This window comes from Bufo gargarizans, chromosome 3 (assembly GCF_014858855.1).
Source record: "Bufo gargarizans isolate SCDJY-AF-19 chromosome 3, ASM1485885v1, whole genome shotgun sequence".
Lineage (NCBI taxonomy): Eukaryota > Metazoa > Chordata > Amphibia > Anura > Bufonidae > Bufo > Bufo gargarizans.
The window spans coordinates 369,390,608-369,412,487 of NC_058082.1; positions in this window are offsets into that span (position 1 = coordinate 369,390,608).

The following is a 21,880-nucleotide window of genomic DNA, read 5'->3' on the forward strand; positions in this document are numbered from 1 at the left end:
ATAGCTGCCTGGAGCCTTCGGGGTGTCAGCTACTTGTGGACCTGAGCCTGAACATCAGGTCCAGTGTGTCTCCATTCAGCTAAGCTCACAAGCTGGAGCACGGCCTGGCAGCGGACATGCCCACTCTTGCATAGCTACGGGAACGCTTGCTGTGGGGCTCAGCAGCGATGGAGACATTGGCTTGAGGGAGAGAAGCAGTTCTCCCCTGGACACCCCGGGTCAGCACTACAAACTGAGATGCAGCCACATCTGATGATCCCTCCTAAGAGTAGTGGTACCCAGGCGAGCAACAGACCTCCCTCTCCTCACCCTGGCATGGCAGAGCTGACAGATGGCAATTGTCACATCGTCTGCTGCCAGGGTGAAGTATGCCCAAAAGAGGCGACTTACACATGGACCTCGTTTCAGATGGGGTTTTATTCTGGCTTGCGCCTGTTCGAGCTTGGTGCGCACAGGTGGAGCTGGCACCTGCTGCTGCTGCCGGCTCCTGCTGCCTTTACCAGTGGAGCCCCTGCCACTGGGCTCCCTGGTGACCTGGTGCAATGTTTGCCTCGGGTGCCTACCTTCCTTATCAGTGCTACTGGGTCTGACTAGGTGCGGGGGTTCTGTGGCTAAAACCACCTGCACCAGTTTGAAGGCATGTCACTGGGGTACTAACGGGTGGTACCTCCTCCTCCATCCCTTCCAAAAGGTCCTGACCATCCGGACCAAGCTCTAGCTCACTCTCCTGCATTACCACCTCCAAGATGTCCCACTCACTGTCAAACAGCATCAGGGTTGATTCTCGGGGGCTGGTCCTGCAGGAGGCGGCGAGCTGCTGCTGCTGCTGAGAGCCGGGCAGAGGACCCACTGGTTTGGGTCACGAATGACACCAATGCCTTGGCGTCCTGCGATGAAATGGTGTGGCTGCCACGTCAGAAGAAATCACGGATCAGGCGGACACCCCTGCCACCTGCGGCTGCCCCTCTGTGGGTAGAGGAGTGGCCCCTGCTGGCAGCGTTCCAGCACTGTAACCAACTCCCCTACTCCGACCACGGCTGCCGGAACGACTACAGCCACTCATGCTTGTGACTAATAAACAAAAAAGTTTTTAGAAATAAAATAATGAGGGAGTTTGGGCAAACTTTATTGGCTTAGGGAAAATGGGGCAAAACTGAAATAAAATAGCACAAAAACCTAAATCAATACCACTAAAACACAGGCACAATGTATTTATTTTTATTTTTTTCAAAGACAAAAAACCCAGACAATAATCCCTCCCTAACAAACAAATCCCTAAAACTGTAACACTAAAACACTAAAACATAGGCAAAGACTTTTTTTTTGTCGTTTTTTTTGTTTTGTTTTTCACAAATAAAAAACACAGACAATCCTAGTACACAAAACCCTAACACACAGCAAAATACTTTTTTTTTTCACAGACTAAACTGACAGCAAATGACTATACTATACTATATTTCTATTTAAACTACACTACACCCTGCACTGGACCCTATCCGCTACACTATTAACTAACTAACCTACACTATCTCACACTAACGATCTGTATTATATATATGACTGAGCTAACTAACTAATGTACCTAACACCCTACACTGGAACCTATCAGCTACACTAACTATCCTACACTTTCTACCACTAAATATCTGGATATATGAGGTATCAGAAGTCTTAAAACAGCAATTCAGCACAGCACAATTCTCACACTCCTCTCTCTCTCTCACAACTGCATGAAACAGCGCAAAATGGCTGCTGGAAATTTTCTTATATAGTAAGGGGTAGGCAACTTTCCTATTGGTTGCTAGGGAAGTTGCTAAGCATGACAGAGATATTACTGCCTTCTCATTGGCCCACAAGCTAGAAGCAGGGAGGGATCATGTGAACTGTGTAGAGTTGAGCGGACAACTGGATGTTCAGGTTCGACGGGTTCAGCCGAACTTGACCCCGAACCTGAACCCCATTGAAGTCAATGGGGACCTGAACTTTTGAGCACTAAAATGGCTGTAAAAATGTAATGGAAAGGGCTAGAGGGCTGGTTAAGAGCATGGGAAGTGCTCTGCAAACAAATGTGGATAGGGAAATTACTTTAAATAACATAAAATACGTAAAAATTAAAAATAATAATCTTGATCTAGGAGGACAAGGTCCATATGGAGTAGGAGTTGCATGGCTTCATGAGGGATCGGTCATGCCAAACTAATTTAATCAGTTTCTATGAGGAGGTAAGTTCTAAGTTCAATGGATGTCGTATATCTGGACTTCTCCAAAGCATTTGACACTGTACCACATAAAAGGTTAGTATATAAAATGAGAATGCTCGGACTGGGAGAAAACGTCTGTATGTGGGTAAGTAACTGGCTCAATGATAGAAAACAGAGGGTGGTTATTAACGGTACACACTCAGATTAGGTCACTGTCACTAGGGGGGTACCTCAGCGGTCAGTATTGGGCCCTATTCTCTTCAATATATTTATTATTGATCTTGTAGAAGGCTTGCATAGAAAAGTATCAATTTTTGCAGATGACACTAAACTGTGTAAAGTAATTAACACTGAAGAGGATAGTATACTACTACAGAGGGATCTGGATAGATTGGAGGCTTGGGCAAATAAGTTGCAGATGAGGTTTAACACTGAGAAATGTAAAGTTATGCAACATGGGAAGGAATAATGCAAGTCACCCGTACATATTAAATGGTAAAACACTCGGTAACACTGACATAGAAAAGGATCTAGGAACTTTAATAAACAACAAACTAAGCTGCAAAAATCAGTGTCAGGCAGTTGCTGCCAAGGCCAATAAGATAATGGGTTGCATCAAAAGGGGCCCGTGATAAGAACATAGTCCTACCACTTTACAAATCGCTAGTCAAACCACACATAGAGTACTGTGTACAGTTCTGGGCTCCTGCAAACAAGGTAAACAGATGATGGGATAGATCTCTGTACTGACCCCTGATAGATATATATATATATATACAGTACAGACCAAAAGTTTGGACACACCTTCTCATTCAAAGAGTTTTCTCTATTTTCATGACTATGAAAATTTTAGATTCACACTGAAGGCATCAAAACTATGAATTAACACATGTGGAATTATATACATAACAAAAAAGTGTGAAACAACTGAAAATATGTCATATTCTAGGTTCTTCAAAGTAGCCACCTTTTGCTTTGATTACTGCTTTGCACACTCTTGGCATTCTCTTGATGAGCTTCAAGAGGTAGTCACCTGAAATGGTCTTCCAACAGTGTTGAAGGAGTTCCCAGAGATGCTTAGCACTTGTTGGCCCTTTTGCCTTCACTCTGCGGTCCAGCTCACCCCAAACCATCTCGATTGGGTTCAGGTCCGGTGACTGTGGAGGCCAGGACATCTGGCGCAGCACCCCATCACTCTCCTTCATGGTCAAATAGCCCTTACACAGCCTGGAGGTGTGTTTGAGGTCATTGTCCTGTTGAAAAATAAATGATGGTCTAACTAAACGCGAACCGAATGGAATAGCATGCCGCTGCAAGATGCTGTGGTAGCCATGCTGGTTCAGTATGCCTTCAATTTTGAATAAATCCCCAACAGTGTCACCAGCAAAGCACCCCCACACCATCACACCTCCTCCTCCATGCTTGACGGTGGGAACCAGGCATGTAGAGTCCATCCGTTCACCTTTTCTGCGTCACACAAAGACACGGTAGTTGGAACCAAAGATCTCAAATTTGGACTTATCAGACCAAAGCACAGATTTCCACTGGTGTAATGTCCATTCCTTGTGTTCTTTAGCCCAAACAAGTCTCTTCTGCTTGTTGCCTGTCCTTAGCAGTGGTTTCCTAGCAGATATTCTACCATGAAGGCCTGATTCACACAGTCTCCTCTTAACAGTTGTTTTAGAGATGTGTCTGCTGCTAGAACTCTGTGTGGAATTGACCTGGTCTCTAATCTGAGCTGCTGTTAACCTGCGATTTCTGAGGCTCGTGACTTGGATGAACTTATCCTCCGCAGCAGAGGTGACTCTTGGTCTTCCTTTCCTGGGGCGGTCCTGTGAGCCAGTTTCTTTGTAGCGCTTGATGGTTTTTGTGACTGCACTTGGGGACACTTTCAAAGTGTTCCCAATTTTTCAGACTGACTGACCTTCATTTCTTAAAGTAATGATGGCCACTCGTTTATCTTTACTTAGCTGCCTTTTTCTTGCCATAATACAAATTCTAACAGTCTATTTGGTAGGACTATCAGCTGTGTATTCACCTGACTTCTCCACAACGCAACTGATGGTTCCAACCCCATTTATAAGGCAAGGAATCCCACTTATTAAACCTGACAGGGCATACCTGTGAAGTGAAAACCATTTCAGGTGACTACCTCTTGAAGCTCATGAAGAGAATGCCAAGAGTGTGCAAAGCAGTAATCAAAGCAAAAGGTGGCTACTTTGAAGAACCTAGAATATGACATATTTTCAGTTGTTTCACACTTTTTTGTTATGTATATAATTCCACATGTGTTAATTAATAGTTTTGATGCCTTCAGTGTGAATCTACAATTTTCATAGTCATGAAAATAAAGAAAACCCTTTGAATGAGAAGGTGTGTCCAAACTTTTGGTCTGTACTGTATATATATATATATATATATATATATATATATATATCTATCTATCAGGGGTCAGTACAGAGATCTATCCCATCATCTATTTATCCCCAGGACTGTGACTGTGACGAGGGGACATCCTATGCGTCTGGAGGAAAGAAGGTTTGTACACAAACATAGAAGAGGATTCTTTACGGTAAGAGAAGTGGGACTATGGAACTCTCTGCCTGAGGAGGTAGTGATGGTGAGTACAATAAAGGAATTCAAGAGGGACCTGGATGTATTTCTGGAGCGTAATAATATTACAGGCTATAGCTACTAGAAAGGGGTCCAGACTTATCCAATGGATGCGTTTGTACACTGCTTGCCCTGACTTTGCCAGACTATGTATATTGTCTGATCCTTTGTTGCTTCACACACCTGATTACCTGATTGGAGTGGAAGGAATTTTTCATTTCCCTAAAGTGGGGAAAATTGGCTTCTACCTCACAGTTTTTTGTTTTTTTTGCCTTCCTCTGGATCAACTGGCAGGATAAAAGGCCGAACTAGATGGACAAATGTATTTTTTTCGGCCTTATGTACTATGTTACTATGTTAGATAGCGAGTGTGAACCCACTGTGCCAACCAACTGGTTTGTCTTAGGGCTAACTCTAAGGGAGTTATCCTGGCAGTCCTCCAATATTCACTTTTTTAATGCCTATCAAGGGATCTGGACTTCACTGCAGAGGAGCTAAAAGACCGGTATCACTTGAGAGTCCTAGTGTGTGAAGCACCAAAGGATCAGACAATATACGTAGTCTGGCAAAGTCAGGGCAAGCAGTGTACAAACGCATCCATTGGATAAGTCTGAGGTCAGGGCAAGAGCTAGTAGGGCAATCTGATAAACAGTCTAAGGTCAGAGCAGGCAGCTAGAAGTCAGAGTCATTAGTCAGGCACATGGGTAGTGTAGAAAGGCGCAAGGGTCCGTCATTGACGGAAGGTACGTGTCACCGAGGTTCCTGGCCTTGGTGAGATAGGAACCGGTTATTTTGTGTGACAGCCGTAGTTTGTGCTCGCTGACACTGCTGAAAATTCCATCCGGGCCGGTTCTTATTGGGAGCAGCCAAAGAGCAGGTTGGATTGCTGTTCCCCACATCCAGGCCAGGTTTTGGGCTGGGGTTTAAAAACCCAGCCAGCAGCTCAGCTAGGTGTGGAATGAACCTCCAGGTGAAAGTGGAGCTCTGTGTTTTGGGAGCTGAGGGTTCTACCATACTACAAGGCTGAGAGCTGCCAGCTGGAAGCCAGGCGCCCTAAAGCCTGCTGTGGACTGCCAGGTGACATGTATCTTTGACTTGTGTGGACTTTTGCTGTGTGAATTAACACGAGGATTCCTGCAGTGTGAATTAACACCAGGGCCCTGCCTAGTATTGTTTTTTTCCTGCCTTTTTTGTGTGAATAAACACTGACTTTTTTTTATCGACCGTGGTTTTGACTCTGTATTGCGTCCGCTTACCCTGCCTACCAGAGCAAATCCCTACAGTAGTCAGACATAGTATACACCTTTGCTTATTACAAGAGACAAAAAAAAATAATATAAAGTTCAGGCACATTCCCATTTGGAGGGTGCCTTAAAAATACCTATGTACCCTCAGACATTGGCTGGGATAGGGTTTGCACTCATTCACTCATGTTTAAAAATGAGTGAGTGCAGATGTGCAGGCAGCTGCCTGCAATGGATGTCGGTGGCTGGAACCAGTGGTGCGGAAGAAAGAAAAATGGGGCTGGTCGAAAATAGTGTTGATCTCAAATATTCTAACCGTGAATTTTTATCACGAATATTGTCACTTTGAGAATTCGCGAATATCTAGAATATAATGCTATATCTTCGTAATTGCAAATATTCTAGATATTTTTTCATCAGTACCCATGATCCCTCACTGCTTCTTGATTGCGGGCCAATGAGAAGGCTGCAAGATCTTTGACTTTAGGAGCAGTGTTGATCGTGGATTTTCGTATAGCGAATTTTCCGATTTCCGATTTTCACAATCAAGAAAATAATGATGAGGTCACCAATTTGCGAATAAATGATGAATATTTCCCCTGCCGCTCAGTGACTAGTGAAGCACCTGTGCCCAAAGGAAGGGACTGTCATTCCCATACTCTGGTCTTGATCCCTCTACTTTGGAGTGAGATGCACCTAATTTATCAAGAGGCAGATCCCTTTTAATAAATTTGGAACATTTTCAGCAGTCCGTGCTGAAGAAACTGAAGTCTACGCCAGCCAAAGTCTTTAACTTAAACTTACGCCAGTTTCTGGTGGCTGTGTTATGCCCTGCCACTCCTTCTAAGACCCTCCCCTTTCTCGCCATTTTGAAAAAGTGGTAAAAAGCTTAAAAAGTCACAAATTATTGAACACACAAGGTGTGCGCCATAATATGTATCTTTTAAATAGGTTGTTAAATATCAATCCATATCTTTGTTGACACATAAAGTATATTGACTAACTAGTTCATTTTAACTTATTTATATACCCCACATTGTACGCACAACTGGCTGGTCTACTGAACATACTGTAATTTTTTTTTTATATTTGGAGGTCCTCCTACATTTCTTGAGATAATAGCAGGTTCCAGGCATGAGATCAGCACCTACTGGACATTTATGGAATATTCTGTAGATATGCCATAAATGTCCTGATGGGACAACCCCTTAACGATTGTTAGCTATTACAGGAAGGATCCATTTTCTTATTGTTTGTTGGCTTATTGTTTGTTGTTATGGATTTGTTTTCATTTGTTGTTATTTTCTATGTTAATGCAGCCAAGCTGGAGACAGAGACATTGCCAAAGAGAGTAAAACCAAATATACAATGTTCTTCAATTATATAAATGGTAAAAAGCTTAAACCTGAAAGAGTTGGCCCTTTAAAGTGTGATAAGGGAAGAGTAGTAGAGAGCAATGAGGACAAAGCAAATCTATTAAAATATTTTGGGATCCACTGTATTCACTGAGGAAAATAAACTGTCAGATGAAATGCAGGATGTAAAAGTAAATTTCCCATTAAAAGTGGGCTCTCTGACAAAACAAGAAGTGCAGCCGCAGATAAATCACTGGGACCAGATGGCATATCCTAAAAGAATTAAGTAATGTCATAGTGATAGAAAACAGAGGGTAGTTCTTAATGGTACATACGCAGCAGGGTAGCACAGGGGTCATTATTGGGCCATATTCTCTTTAATATTGTTTTATTAATGATCTTGTAGAAGGCGTGCGCAGTAAAATATCAATTTTGCAGATGACACTAAACTATTGTAAAGTAATTAACACGGAAGAGGACAGTATACTGCTACAGATGGATCTGGATAGATTGGAGGCTTAGACAGAGAAGTGGAAAATGAGATTTAATACTGACAAATGTAAGGTTATGCACATGGGAAGGACAAATGTAAGTCACACATACTAAATGGTAAAACACTGGGTAACACTGACATGGAAAACGACTTAGGAATTTTAATGAACAGCATACTTAACTATAGAAACCAGTGCCAGACAGCTGCTGCCAAGGCCAATAAGATTATGTGGTGCATCAAAAGGGGAATAAATTCACGTGGTGAGAGTTTAGTCCTGCCACTTTACAAATCACTAGTCAGACCGCACACAGAGTATTATGTACAGTTCTGGTCTCCTATGAACAAGACAGAGATAGCAGAGCTAGAGAGGGTTCAGAGGAGGAGAACTAAAGTAATAACTGGAATGGGTGGACTACAGTAGCCAGAAAGATTATCAAAATTAGGGTTATTTAGTTTGGAAAAAAGACCACTGATGGGAGATTTATCAGGGGGCAGTACAGAGATCTCTCCCATGAACTATTTATACCCAGGACTGCGATGAGGGGACATCCTCTGCGTCTAGAGGAAAGAAGGTTTCTACACAAATATATAAGAGGATTCTTTACGGTAAGAACAGTGAGACTATGGAACTCTCTGCCTGAGGAGTTGGTGATGGTGAATCCACTAAAAGATCTCAAGGGGGGGCTTTGATTTATTTCTGGAGTGTCATAATATTACAGATTATAGTATTACATTTCTGGAGGTGCGTCGTTGATCCAGGGAGTTATTCTGATTGCCTGATTGTCACGACCACGACCATGTTGCCTGCAGTTTGGTTTGGTTGTTCAACCACAGGTGAGGGACGCTAGTTTGTTGCCTCACTTGTGGTTGCCGCTGGCAACATAAGGTATGTGGCAGTAGAGCAGCTGGAGCTGGTTGCTAGGCTGATCGCTGTCATTGCATGCAGTTGCACATGGCAACATCTCTTTGTTAGGTGTGCCTTTTGTCTGTTTGGTGTGCACAGGGTTTATGTGTGTGTGCACTTTCCCTTCACTTGCGGTTGTCTGCGTCAACGTGTTGTTTGTTTACATGTGTGGCAATGTCCCGGCCTTATGGCTAATTCCCAGGACATGGTTGTCACGCATGTCGTTGCCGGCGGTAACAGCTGCAGTGTGATAGTTGTTTGTACACTTCCCCTTTATGTGCCTGTCTTCCCTTCCCTGGTGTGGGAAGGGTTAATTCCCTTCTGTGTGTGTGAACACTGGGTGTGTCTGTGTGGGTGTGGCTACATGGGCTATTTAGCCTCTGCTGAGAGCAGTAGTTAGAGGGGTACTTCAGCCATGGTCTGCTGGAGTCATCCTCCTACCGATATACCATCTGCCAGTGGGGGCCACCCTTGTGGTCATAAGTTTAAGTTTATGTATAAGTTTATGTTATACACAATGTTATGAAGGTGTGTCTTTTGTATGCTTCTCTATTGCAGCTTAGGGTCCTGGGTTCCTGTCTGATGTGTGTTGTGTGCTGTGTCCATTTATGTTTGGTGTGGACAGCAGCACTTGCACATGGGTTCCAGGCTTTGTGTCTGTGGCAGGTAGGTGTTATTCTTGTTGCATTTACCAGCCATTGCCATAAGTTGTTTAGGTTCCCCTTTCTATGTAGCTTGGCCACTTTAGACTCCTGTTTCTCTGCGTCCAGGAGGAACAAGTTGTCTACCCAGCTTGTAGCTCAGGGATCTGTCGGAGGGTCAGTAGGGATCCGAGGTTCCTGAGTATGAGCCCTCCTACCATCAAGGTCGGCTCATACAGCTAGGTGTCAGGGTCAGATTAGGGATGCGCTAGGAGGTGACCTGCTCTCTAATTCTGTTAGAGAGCACCCACTAACATCTTCTGGCATCGCACGGCTGAGGGTTTCCCCATCCTCAACCGTGACACTGATTTGAGTCGAGAATAATTTTTTTCCCCTAAAATGAGAAAAAGTAGCTTCTACTTCATGGGATTTTTTTTTTTTGCCTTCCTCTGGATCAGCTTGCAGGATAACAGGCTGAACTGGATGGACGTACTTTAGTGCCCTAGAGCAGGGGTACTTTTGGACTTTTGTCAACATTTGCCTATTTCCCCTTTGCATAGTTATAAACTTTTTACTTTATTTCACTTTAAAGAGCTAACTTGCACTGTTTAATACTATTTAACTGAATTTTATATGTATGCTGTGATATACTGTATATCCTGTTCATTTGTACTGTATTTGCAAGGCTATGTGGAAAGGGTTAATGAATACCGAGAGACTTTTGGGAATTTCAATAAGAAGCTAGTAATTTTCCACAGCTGCCATAGGGTTTGAAGAAGAGCATGTTTTGTAAGGAAAAAGACAGACTTGTTTGCCACCAAAAACAGACAAACTTTTGAAAGTCTGGTTGTTATGTCTGGAAACGTGTTTTTGTCTGGAAAAACTGCTGCATCATTGTCATTTAGTATCATTAAAGCCCTTAGTCTATGAGAGACAGAAAGTAAAACAATGTATCTGTTTATGCTGAGTTTCTGCACTCCACTCCTCCCACTAGAAGGTTATAGTTTAGTAAAATATATAAGGAGAGAAGTCAGAGCCTCTGATGTTCTGCAGTCAGGGACCAGTGCTTGGAGGGGAAGACTCTGCCAGTCTACATGAGTGACCAGAAGAAGACCCTGTGTTGGGGACGCTGAGCCACAGACCATGAGACCAAGGAGCCACCCGGACTCCTGAGCTATAGACTGTGGACCTCCAGCCTTTGGCCAGGGTACCAGCCTTCTGAGAGAGAGGGGGACAGCTAGCTCATGCCTTTCCTCAGCATCAAACCCTTCTTCTGCCAGGAAGGAGACTGGAGAAGCCAGCCCTGTGCCTTGCCTGTATTGCTTTGCACCTGAATTTCTCCAGTAAAGAAGCACCCTGGTTTACTGCAGACCCTGACTCACTGGACTTATTTTCCATTGAGGTGCATTATGCCTTACCATCCCTAACGGAGAGCAGCACATGTGGTGACACCTTGATGGTGTCTGCGGTCACCCCAAACCCGGTCACTGCAGTACTATGTCTTTTTTCAGCCTAATAAATTATGTTGCTATGTTACGATGTCAATTAAAGGTTACTGCAATTCTTCTTCTTCTTGTTTTTATACAATACTATTGTGTATCTTTAGTATACAGTATGAGTTCATATAATAAAGTAACCTCCACAACTGTTCTATCACTTTTTATTGTAGTTATACCATGTCTTTTATAAAAGTGGATGTTTGCTCAGAAATTTTAATTTAGTTATGACTAAATTTAATCTTGTTCTGTCCCTGCATCTTGTGCTTTCTGCCTGAATTAGTGAACTTTATCCCTCAACATTTCTTTCTCATGTGGTGATGAGGTGCCGTTATTGGGTAAAGAAGCCATTATCATTAAGCTAGAATTATGTCAAAGAGTGGTCTATTCTCCTCCTAACCCTAAACTTTCCCTCAGGTAGAAATAAAAACTTTTTTTCTTTTTTACCCTAGTATTTTTACAGGGCCAGGACATGTTAGGCATGAGCAGGTAGCATCCCTGTTTCTCTGCCTCATGATACATTATCATGTCTTCTTACTTGATTGAAGGGAGTTTTTATACAGTTCTAATGTAGTACCCCAAACCTGGGGGTACTACAATTGTAAATAGTTTTGTATTTTATTGTAAGCTTCTGGCCATTTGTTCCAGCAAGAAATGGTTGGCAAAAGGTTGGCAAGGGACAGGGCTAATCACCCTGTTCATCCCCTCTTAGTATTAGTGGTCTGGTCCTGCCAGAAGTGGGGAGTTCCTGTGAGGACTTAGTGCAGAGAGGATGCAGAAGACAGAGCTATTGCTCCTGTTACTGATTCTCCAGAGAGATCACTTTTTGTTAGAAATACTTTCTGAGGCTAAACAAAGGACAGGCAAACAGTCTTTCAGGTCTAACTGACCTCTGCTCGGTAACTGCACGAGCAATTAACTGAACTTTATTATTATCATGCAAGCTTGATTGTCCTCAAATAAGACGGTAGGTTCTGATGTTGCTTCCCCAAGATCCTTGAGTAATTGCTGTAACCACACAATTTCTTGACTGGCATAAGCTGCAGATATGTATTCAGCTTCTGTAGAAGACAATGCCACTGATATCTGTTTCTTGCTGGACCAAGATATAGGACTGTTTCCTAATTTTAATAAGTAACCACTTGTGGATTTGCGTGTGCTGTGGTCACCTGCCCAACCAGAGTCCACATATCCCATGAGGTTTAAGTCACCACTTGCTGACAGTTTCAAACTTAAGTCTTTTGTCTGTTTCAGATATCTCATAACTCTTTTAATTGCATTCCAATCTCTTTGACATAGTTTATCAACTCGTCTGCATAGAAGAGACATGGCAGCTGCAATATCTGGACGTGTAGTGGTTGCAATGTAGAGAAGTGCCCCCATTGCTTGTCTGTACTGTTTATTAGATGTGAGAAGATCATCTTCTCCTTCTAACTTTGGCTAGGCTGTATCCATAGGTGTGCTTGTTCCTTTGGCCTCTGTCATGTTGAATTGATGAAGAATAGATTACATTTTTGCACTCTGGTTTAACAGGAAACGTCCATCTTTCTCACGCTGGATGTCAATTCCAAGATAATATGTCACTTCACCTAGGTCTTTAGTTTCAAAGTGCTTATTGAGTATTCCTGTTAACTTTGCAATTTCATTGCTGTTTTTGTGAGCAATGATCAGGTCATCCACATAAATTAGCAGGTACATCCATTCAGCATCTACTTGTTTAGCGTATAGGCACGGATCAGCTTTGCTTCTTGTAAATCCTTCATTTAGTAAAACTTGATTAATCTTCAAGTTCCATGCTCGAGCTGATTGTTTAAGGCCATAAAGGGATTTTTTCAACTTGCAGACAAGGTGCTCTTGTCCCTTTTTCAAGTATCCTTCTGGCTGAGACATGTAAATTTCTTCGTCAATATCACCATTAAGAAAAGCTGTCTTAATATCGTGATGTTTCACAATCATTGTACGCATGGCAGCCACTGTCATAAGTACTTTGTTTAGCAACTGGAGCAAAGGTAGCATCATACTCCTCACCGAACTTCTGTGAGTAACCTTTAGCAACCAGCCTTGCCTTGTATCGACAGACTTTGCCTTCAGAGTTACATTTGGTTTTAAAAACCCATTTACATCCTATGGCATGTTTACCGTGAGGGAGCTCTAAAAGTGTCCATGTCTGGAGATCATTGAGTGATGTCATTTCTTCATCAGCGGCATTATTCCACATTTGTTTCTCATGCATTGGCAGTTTCTGCATCTCTTTCCATGAACCAGGTTTAGTTTGAACGACTCTGCGAGCTATGTAAGATAAACGTTCAGCTGGAACACCTTTATTGGTTCTGGTTGATCTTCTGACTGAAGGTATCTCTGGTTCAGTTTCAGCTTTTGATTTTTCTGCAGTAATTTCTATTTCTGTGTCACTTTCCTTATCCTCTTGGGTGATTGATGTTGATTCTTTTTCAGTTTGAATAGTTTGTGTCAGTTGTTCAAACTTTAAACATACAGAACTTTCATCAATAATCACACTTCTGATGACTGTTACCTTGTTTGTGTCTTGATGTAAAATCCTGTATCCTTTTTGAGATTCACTGTAACCTACAAGTACCCCTTCTTTTGCACATGCATCCCATTTTGTACGTTTTCTTTTGGAATCTGTACATAGGCTTTACTTCCCAAAATTCTGATGTGTCTTAAATCTAATTTCTTTTTGTTCCACAGTTCATTTGGCATTTTTGTTGTTGATTTTCCTGGCAAACGATTTTGAAGATAACATGCAGTCATGATAGCTTCTCCCCAGTATGTAGATGGCATATCAGGATCAAATAGCATGCTCCTCCCACTTTCACACAGTATGCGGTTCATTCTCTCTGCAACTCCATTTTTCTTTGGGTTATATAGAACAGTTGTCTGGAACATAATTCCATGCTTCCTGAGAATGGCTTGTGTTTTACCACTTGTATATTCTGAGCCATTATCTGTTCGTAGTACTCTGGGCATCCTGCCAAATGTATTACTAACTTGGGCGAGATACTCTTCTAATTTCTCTGGCACTTCATCCTTATTGTGAAGTAGAAACACTGTGGTATATCTGGAGTAATCATCAATAAAGGTCAGGAAGTATTTCTTTCTTTCCTGGAGTTATAGTTTTCATTGGACCACAAAGATCTGAATGTATTAAGTCCAGAGGTTTTTGAGTTTTGCTGCTGGTCTGCTTGGGAGAAGGTGTCCTAGTCATTTTTCCTTTAATACAGCTGGTGCAGATCATTATTTGATCATATGGATTAATCTTAATACCACTTGCATAGTTATTCTAAATTGTTTTCTTTATTGTATCAGAATTTCTGTGCCCGAATCGCCTGTGCCAAGTGTGGATGCAGTTTGAATGTTTATCCTCTTTGGCTGTTTTAACCATTTAACTGCAGTTCAGCTGATATAGTTCATCTCAGATGTTAGCCTTTGCAAGCAAGCAATCCCCTTTTGTGATGATACAACTGTCACCCTGAAATGTTGCTACATTGCCTTAGTTAGTGAGTTTCTTTACTGACAAAAGGTTGCTGTCAAGATCTGGCACATACAAAACATTCCTCATATGGATCTTTCTAGTGATATCTGGAGAGATAGGACAGTGTAGAAAACCATCTCCTATTCCCACTGATTTCATGAGTTGTCCATTAGCTACTGTAGTTATCCTTTCTGTTCTGCTTTCATCAAGCTGAGTGAAGAAATGTCGGTCATTTGTCATGTGGCTTGTAGCACCTGAGTCCACACACCACGCTTGCACAGAGGTGACACCATTTTTGGATCTGAATGCATACTCCTTTGTTTCTATGACATTCTTAGCTTGTTGCAATCCACTTTGTTTTTGCATTTTAGCTTTCCAGATTCTACAATCTGCCTTTAGGTGTCCTGGCTTTTTGCACACAAAGCATTCCCGCTTTTCTAGCTGCACATTACTGCTTTTATGTTTGCATTTCATCTTTAAAGCAGTCTCTGAACACACACTTGCATTACTCATGCTTTCTGTTTTGCGCTGGTATTCATCCACAAGCTTGCCTTTAACATATTCCAGTGTCAGTTCATCATCTGGACGTGCATCCAGTGCTGTGACAAGTGTCTCATAACTTTCAGGAAGTCCACTTAACAATAACGCTGCAACATGGAAGTCTTTTATATCTTCTCCAATCCCTCTCAGTCTCTCCACCATTTCTAAGGTCTGTCTTATATAGTCCTGCATGTCCTGGTCTTTCTGCAGCTTAGTCTGATACAGCTTTCTGATTAAATACAGTTTATTGCTGAGATTAACTCTTTCATGCACTTTTTGTAATCCTTCCCACATGTCTTTAGCAGTTTGACAGTTACATATATGTATGATTTGATCATCGTCTATGCACAGAGAGATTGTGCTCTGGGCTTTCTGATCTCTGTCTAACCACTCCTCTGTGGGCTGCGCAGGTCTGGGTTCATTTATACATTTCCACTCACCTTCTCTTATAAGCAGCATTTTCATCTTAAATTTCCAGGATTGGTAGTTCTGATTTGTCAGATTTGCGATGGAGAACTTTGCTGAGAGGATGGTGGCAGCCATTTCTGCTGTTTGCCTTTCTGTTGATGTCTCCTGCACTCAATTGCTTTAGCTCACTGTATCTGGTTATATCCAGGGGTAATCTGTGTTATATACAGGGCTTCTGTAGCATGTCCTGTGCCCATAACCTGTTAGAAATACTTTCTGAGGCTAAACAAAGGACAGGCAGACAGTCTTTCAGGTCTAACTGACCTCTGCTCGGTAACTGCACGAGCACTTAACTGAACTTTATTGAACAACTGACAAACAGGAAGTTACACAAACTGCCATCTAGTGACCATACAATATACTAGGCATATAGCAATGACATACAGTGGTTTTTGCTTATACAATACAAACCTTGTATGCTAACACTTTTGCCTCAAGTAAAGTATTGAGATGCGAGACAGCAGAGAGAACTGCTACAACAAAGGATGTAGCAGTGAGGGATTACAGCAAAGACGCCCATCGCCCAGAACATTACCAGGCTAGTACCACCTAAGGGCTAAATTGCTGCAATCCAACCTGCCTCCATAATCCTTATTGGTGCCAGAGAAGTTTTGCACTTAAAGTGTGCTGCTACTGAATGTATTTGAAGTTCTACGTTGTTCATAGCAAAAAGACTTTGTTACATTAAATTCTGGCCTCATTCTTCAATACTGCATTTCCACTGGACTGATCCCCAGGGAGCAACGGACTGAGGGAATACACCGTGAAAGGCATCTGTGAGTGCCGAAACGCCACGCGTCACCCTAATATGAGTGACCAATAAATCTATCACCAGCAAAGATTTTTGGGAGTGCCGGTTTTCTTTAATTTTTCTGAGGGAATACACTGTGACATAACAGTTCATTAGGACCATTTCATCCCATCCTCCCATCCTCTAATATGCTCCTCCAGGGCTTGCTGCATTATCACAAAGAAGCCTACTTTAATTTAGCTTTTCAGCCAGCAATGGAGCCAGGTGTATAATTGCTAACCACGTAAATATGACCTGTATGTTGGCACTTTTCCTTACATTCATAGAAGTACTGTGAATGCCTCTCATAAGGGAACAAGGTTGGGTTACAAAGTAGAGAACTTGCCTTGCACCCTGATACAGAAGAACTACTGTAGAGGGTTATTTATTATAAATGCAATGTTATTGAGTGAAATGTGATTTATTGTGTATTTTATCTTCTTGTAATGTAGCAATCTATAGGCAAGCAAATAGTTAAAATTGGCAGTTTGTTTAGGTTACCAGGGTGATGGAGTTGGGGAGTCTAGTGTGAGAACAGCAAGGCTGAAGATGTGTGTGTGGAAGCTCATTCGACCAAGTTCAGAGAACCTTAGTCTGCCAAAGAAGAAACTCTACTACCAGAGTACTCCTAAAAGAAAGAGATCTGACATTTTAGAAGTTCCATAACATTGTCCAGACCATACTGACAATTCAGTATAGTATTTGCCCGTTTATGGCATAAGAGGCTTTACTGCTGTGGAAAGGATTACCTGCTATACTTTGGGATGGAATGGCCATCTGTATATGAAATCTGCAACCCTCAGTCTGGGAACTGCAGAAGACGTTAAAGTGGTATTCTGATTACAGACAATGGGGGTATATCTCACCTCTGGGACCCGCACCTAAAATGAGTACGGAGCGGGGAAATGAATGGAAGGAGCACTGCGCAGCCACCCTTCCATTCGAGAGAGCTTGCTCGGCTATTTCCATCTGCCCTATAGAAATGAATGGGAGCAAGGGCCGCGCATGCATGGTGTGCTCCCATTCACTTTTATGGGAGCATCGGGGAGCAGTGCTTGATGTTGGATGGACCATGCGATATGCCCCCATTTTCTGTATCTTGTCCAATATTGCAATTTTTTGTGACAGAGCATTGAGGCAGTTTGCTATGGAAGCAAGGTTGTATATCAGGGACACTGGAGACTTTTTGCAGAAGATTGCAAAGATTTCAGTTATGGAGGGAGGGATATTGGCGTCCTTTGATATAGTCTCGCTATATACATCAATAGGGCATGAACAGGGACTTGAAGCTGTACGTAATATGTTGCAACATTCCCATTATACGGAACAGACGAGGAGTTTTTTGGTGGATATGCTGTAGATTACGCTTCGGCATAATAATTTTGCCTTTCAGGACAGGTATTACGTACAGAGGGTGGGCGCGGCGATGGGATCCAACGTTGCGCCCACATATGCAAATATCTTTGTGTGATCATTGGAGGAACGCGTCATCTATGACTCTCCCCACTTCAGCAATGTGCTGGGGTGGTGGAGATTCATAGATGATGTGTTCATTATTTGGAATGGTACAAGCGAGTCGCTACATGTATTTCATGATTTTCTGAACAATATGGATAACAATATAAAATTTACGCTAACAGCCTCGAGTGAACGGGTACAATTTTTAGATACACAGGTCTACGTGGAAAATGGGAGCCTACATACAGATCTAAATATTAAAGCTACAGATAAAAACACGATTTTACACTTTGCAAGTGGGCACCCATGAAAAACAATCAGGTCACTACCATATGGCCAAATGTTGCAGGTAAAAAGAATTGTAGACAAAAAATTTGAAAATTCATTTAAAATCAGAGGCTATCCTAAAAGGGTTATTCAGGAGAATAGGAATAAAGCCGACCAAGTAACTTGCGATACTCTTTTGAGGGGTAAAGCGAAATCAAATATAGAGAGGATACCATTTGTAACAACATTCAATGAGTTAAGTCCGGCATTGGAGCAGATTGTGCGTTCACATTGGGGTGCATTGAGAAGCGTTTTCCCTGCGATTTCGGCCTTCACTGCACCGCCCTTAATGTCGTATAAACGCTCCAGAAGCATCAAAGACAGGATTGTTAGAACAAGTCCAGCAGACCTTATGTAAATCTAAGAGGACAGGTCGTTACCCATGTCTGCGGTGTTTTAAAAAAAAAATATCTGTATATCAGGGATCTCACTGCACTTAATATTTTCTCTGGGCGCGGCTCCGTTCGACCGCTGTGGCCCCCGCTACTGTCTCCCGTGCCGTATGCTAATTACTACTAACTTCGCATCAGGCAGGAGACATCAGCTTGCTTCTCTCCCTGGGCGTTCCTTCTCCCTGATCTCCCAATCGCAGCACAAAGAGTCATAGCCAGGCAGAAAAAAAACTCACCTTCTCCCTGGCTGTCACGCTCTGCTCTGGAATAATAGTAAGGAATAATAGTAAGTGCAGGGAGATCCCTGGGTGGCGCGCTACTTACAGATAGTTATGTTACAATGTTTGGACCCATGAAAGGTCCTCTTTTAATAAATCACGATGGAGGGAGAGAAATGTGCCATTAGAAGAAATGTGACACAAAGGGGGTGATGTGACACGAAGGGGGTGATGTAAAAAAAGAGGTGATGATGTGACATGGAGGGGGAGAAATGTAACATTGAGGGGGAGAAATGTGACATTGAGTGGAGGGGGAGAAATGCGACATGGGGGAGTGATGTGACGGGGGGGGGGGCGCCAAAATGTAGCTTGGTTTGAGTTGGCAAATATCCTTGCACCAGCCCTGGATGGGGTTACTGTCTGACAACATGCACAACCACTTTGAGTTTGCAAATTTTTAAACACCATGGTACCTAAATATAGGAGCAAGTAGTGTTTCAATACTGCCCTTAGCCTTTTCCAAAGAGGGGGTTTGGCAGGGGCATAGTGTAGGAGGGCCATTGGCCCCAACACATTTATCATCATTCACGCTATTGTTCTGGAATAAATGATGACTGAAATCTATACCTGCTATCAGTTGGCATTGATGAATCCCCCCAATGAATGCTGTTATATATAGATTATGAAGAGGCCATGATTCTTTCTGCCCCAGTCCCAGTAATCGTGTGATTGCTAGGTGACAAGTAACTGCAGGAGCTCCTGAGTCTTAGCAGAGCTCCTGGGTCTTACCAGATCAGCAGGAGCTCCTGGGTCTTACCGATCAGCTCTCCAGTTAGGCTCCATAGGCTGAATTCTTCTTGTTTTTTGCTAATTTCTTACGTAATTAGCTGACATATTAGCTCCAGTTACAGAAGAAATTATCAAAAAATGCTAACATAAAAATGGCGCCCCTAAGGTAAACCCTATACTTCCCTCCTGTTCCCCAATAAAAATAATAGGATCAATTATAAGCAGAGACTAGACCACCCAACATCACTATTCTAATAATACCGACATCTATCCACCACACTCCGTTTTATATCGCCATATCACACCACACAAGCACCACGTACTACATCAGTATAATACCAATGCATATTGTACACTACGGTCTAACATTATACATCCCTCACACCATCCTCGTGCGTATATACACATATATATATATATATATATATATATATATATACCTTACTTAAACAGCGTCTAAATCAGACAGTTTGGAGTACATTAAACCCTTGCCAATATAAGTGGTCAGAAACTGTCTTTGCGTTCACGTTTGGGCTAGCACTATTTCCACCAACTATCCAGAATGTTAAAAATTCAACGTGCAATATATATAATTTTTATACACATATATATATATTTTATATTTTTATATGCTGTAATTTTAATCAATTGATTTATTTACTATAACTGAATTTTATGCGCATATATATATATATATATATATATATATGTAATTTTTCCATATATATATATTTCCTCCCCCAACTGTGTGCAACTCTTCCCCTTTTCTTTTTGTTGTTTCACTTTAGACTTGATAAAGGAGTTATAAACTCCGAAACTGAACAATAAATATTATTTATACCAAAAAACCTTGAAACTGTGGTCATCCCTGTGCGCCAAAGAGGTACCCTATCGTGTGTTTTCAGACACAAATCACTCTTCTATTTCTATGCAGAAGATCGCTGTACAATGAGGGAATCCCTCAGTGTGAGTCCGCGGCTTAGGAATCCCTGCTTTGACTCCATATATATCTATGTCTATATATGGAGTCAGTGCTTGGGGACACCCCAGTGTATCTAATTTAGCCTGTATTTCAGAAAAGTTTCTGCCAGGGTTCCAACTCACAACCTTTTGCATTAGAGGCAAGGCACTTAACCTCTCAGCTATAATAGCTGCATAGCCAGTTACTTAAAAAATAAAAAATCTGAGACTTCTACTGTACTGTACTTTTACTAAGACCTATACAGTAGAAGTCTCATATATATATTTTTTGTGACTGGCTATGCAGCTATATATTGTAGTGGTTAAAGTTCTGGGCTGTGATGCAGAAGCTGTGAGTTCAAATCCCATCATAAACTTTTCAGAAATTGAGGTTAAATCAAATTGATATATTTTATATTTTTTCAGTAGTTCTAAAAAATGTATGACACAAAATAAATGTGTAATTACTAATATATATATATATATATATATATATATATATACTGTATATATATATACCATATTTTTTGCCCCATAAGACACAGTTTTTCCCCCCCATTTTGGAAGCGCTTCATTAGTACCGGAGGACCGGGAAGCGGTGAAGGATCTGTATTCACTGCTTCCTGGTCCTCCACCAGGCTGTCTGCTGTGCAGGGCTGCGCACCATGTGACCTCACTGTGCGTAGCCTTCACAGCTGACAGCCGAGAACCACTAAGAAGAGAGAGAGAGCACAGGTGGTGAGGAGTGGCGGCATCCAGGAGCAGGAGAGGTAAGCTATAAATTTTATGATGGCTGACATGGGGGCATGATGGCTGACAATGGGGGGATGATGGCTGACATGGGGGGCTTATGGCTGACTTGGGGGTCTGATGGCTGACATGAGGGCATGATAGCTGACATGGGGGGCTGATGGCTGACATGGGAGGCTGATGGCTGACATGGGGGGCTGATCTGAGACATTGGGGGTGTGATCTGAGGTCTGATTAACATTACACACACACCATATTTTTTGCCCTATAAGATGCACCGGCGCATATAGGAGGATAATAAGAGGATAATAAGAAAAAAATATTTTCCATTTCCCCATATTTTCCATTTTCCCATGTCAGCCATCATGCCCTCATGTCAGCCATCAGCCCCCATGTCAGCCATAAGCACCCCATGTCAGCCATCAGCCCCCCATTGTCAGCCATAATGCCCCCATGTCAGTCATCATGCACCCCCATGTCAGCCATCAGCGCAAATAAAATAAAAATTATAACTTACCTCTCCTGCTCCTGGATGCCGCCGCTCCTCACCACGTGCGCTCTTTCTCTTCTTCCTGGTTCTCGGCTGTCAGCTGTGATGGCTGCGCACAGTGAGGTCACATGGTGCGCAGCCCTGCACAGCAAACATCCGGGCAGAGGACCAGGAAGCGGTGAGTACAGATCCTTCACCATACATACAGTATATATGTATATATATATATATATATATATATATATATATTCATACTCT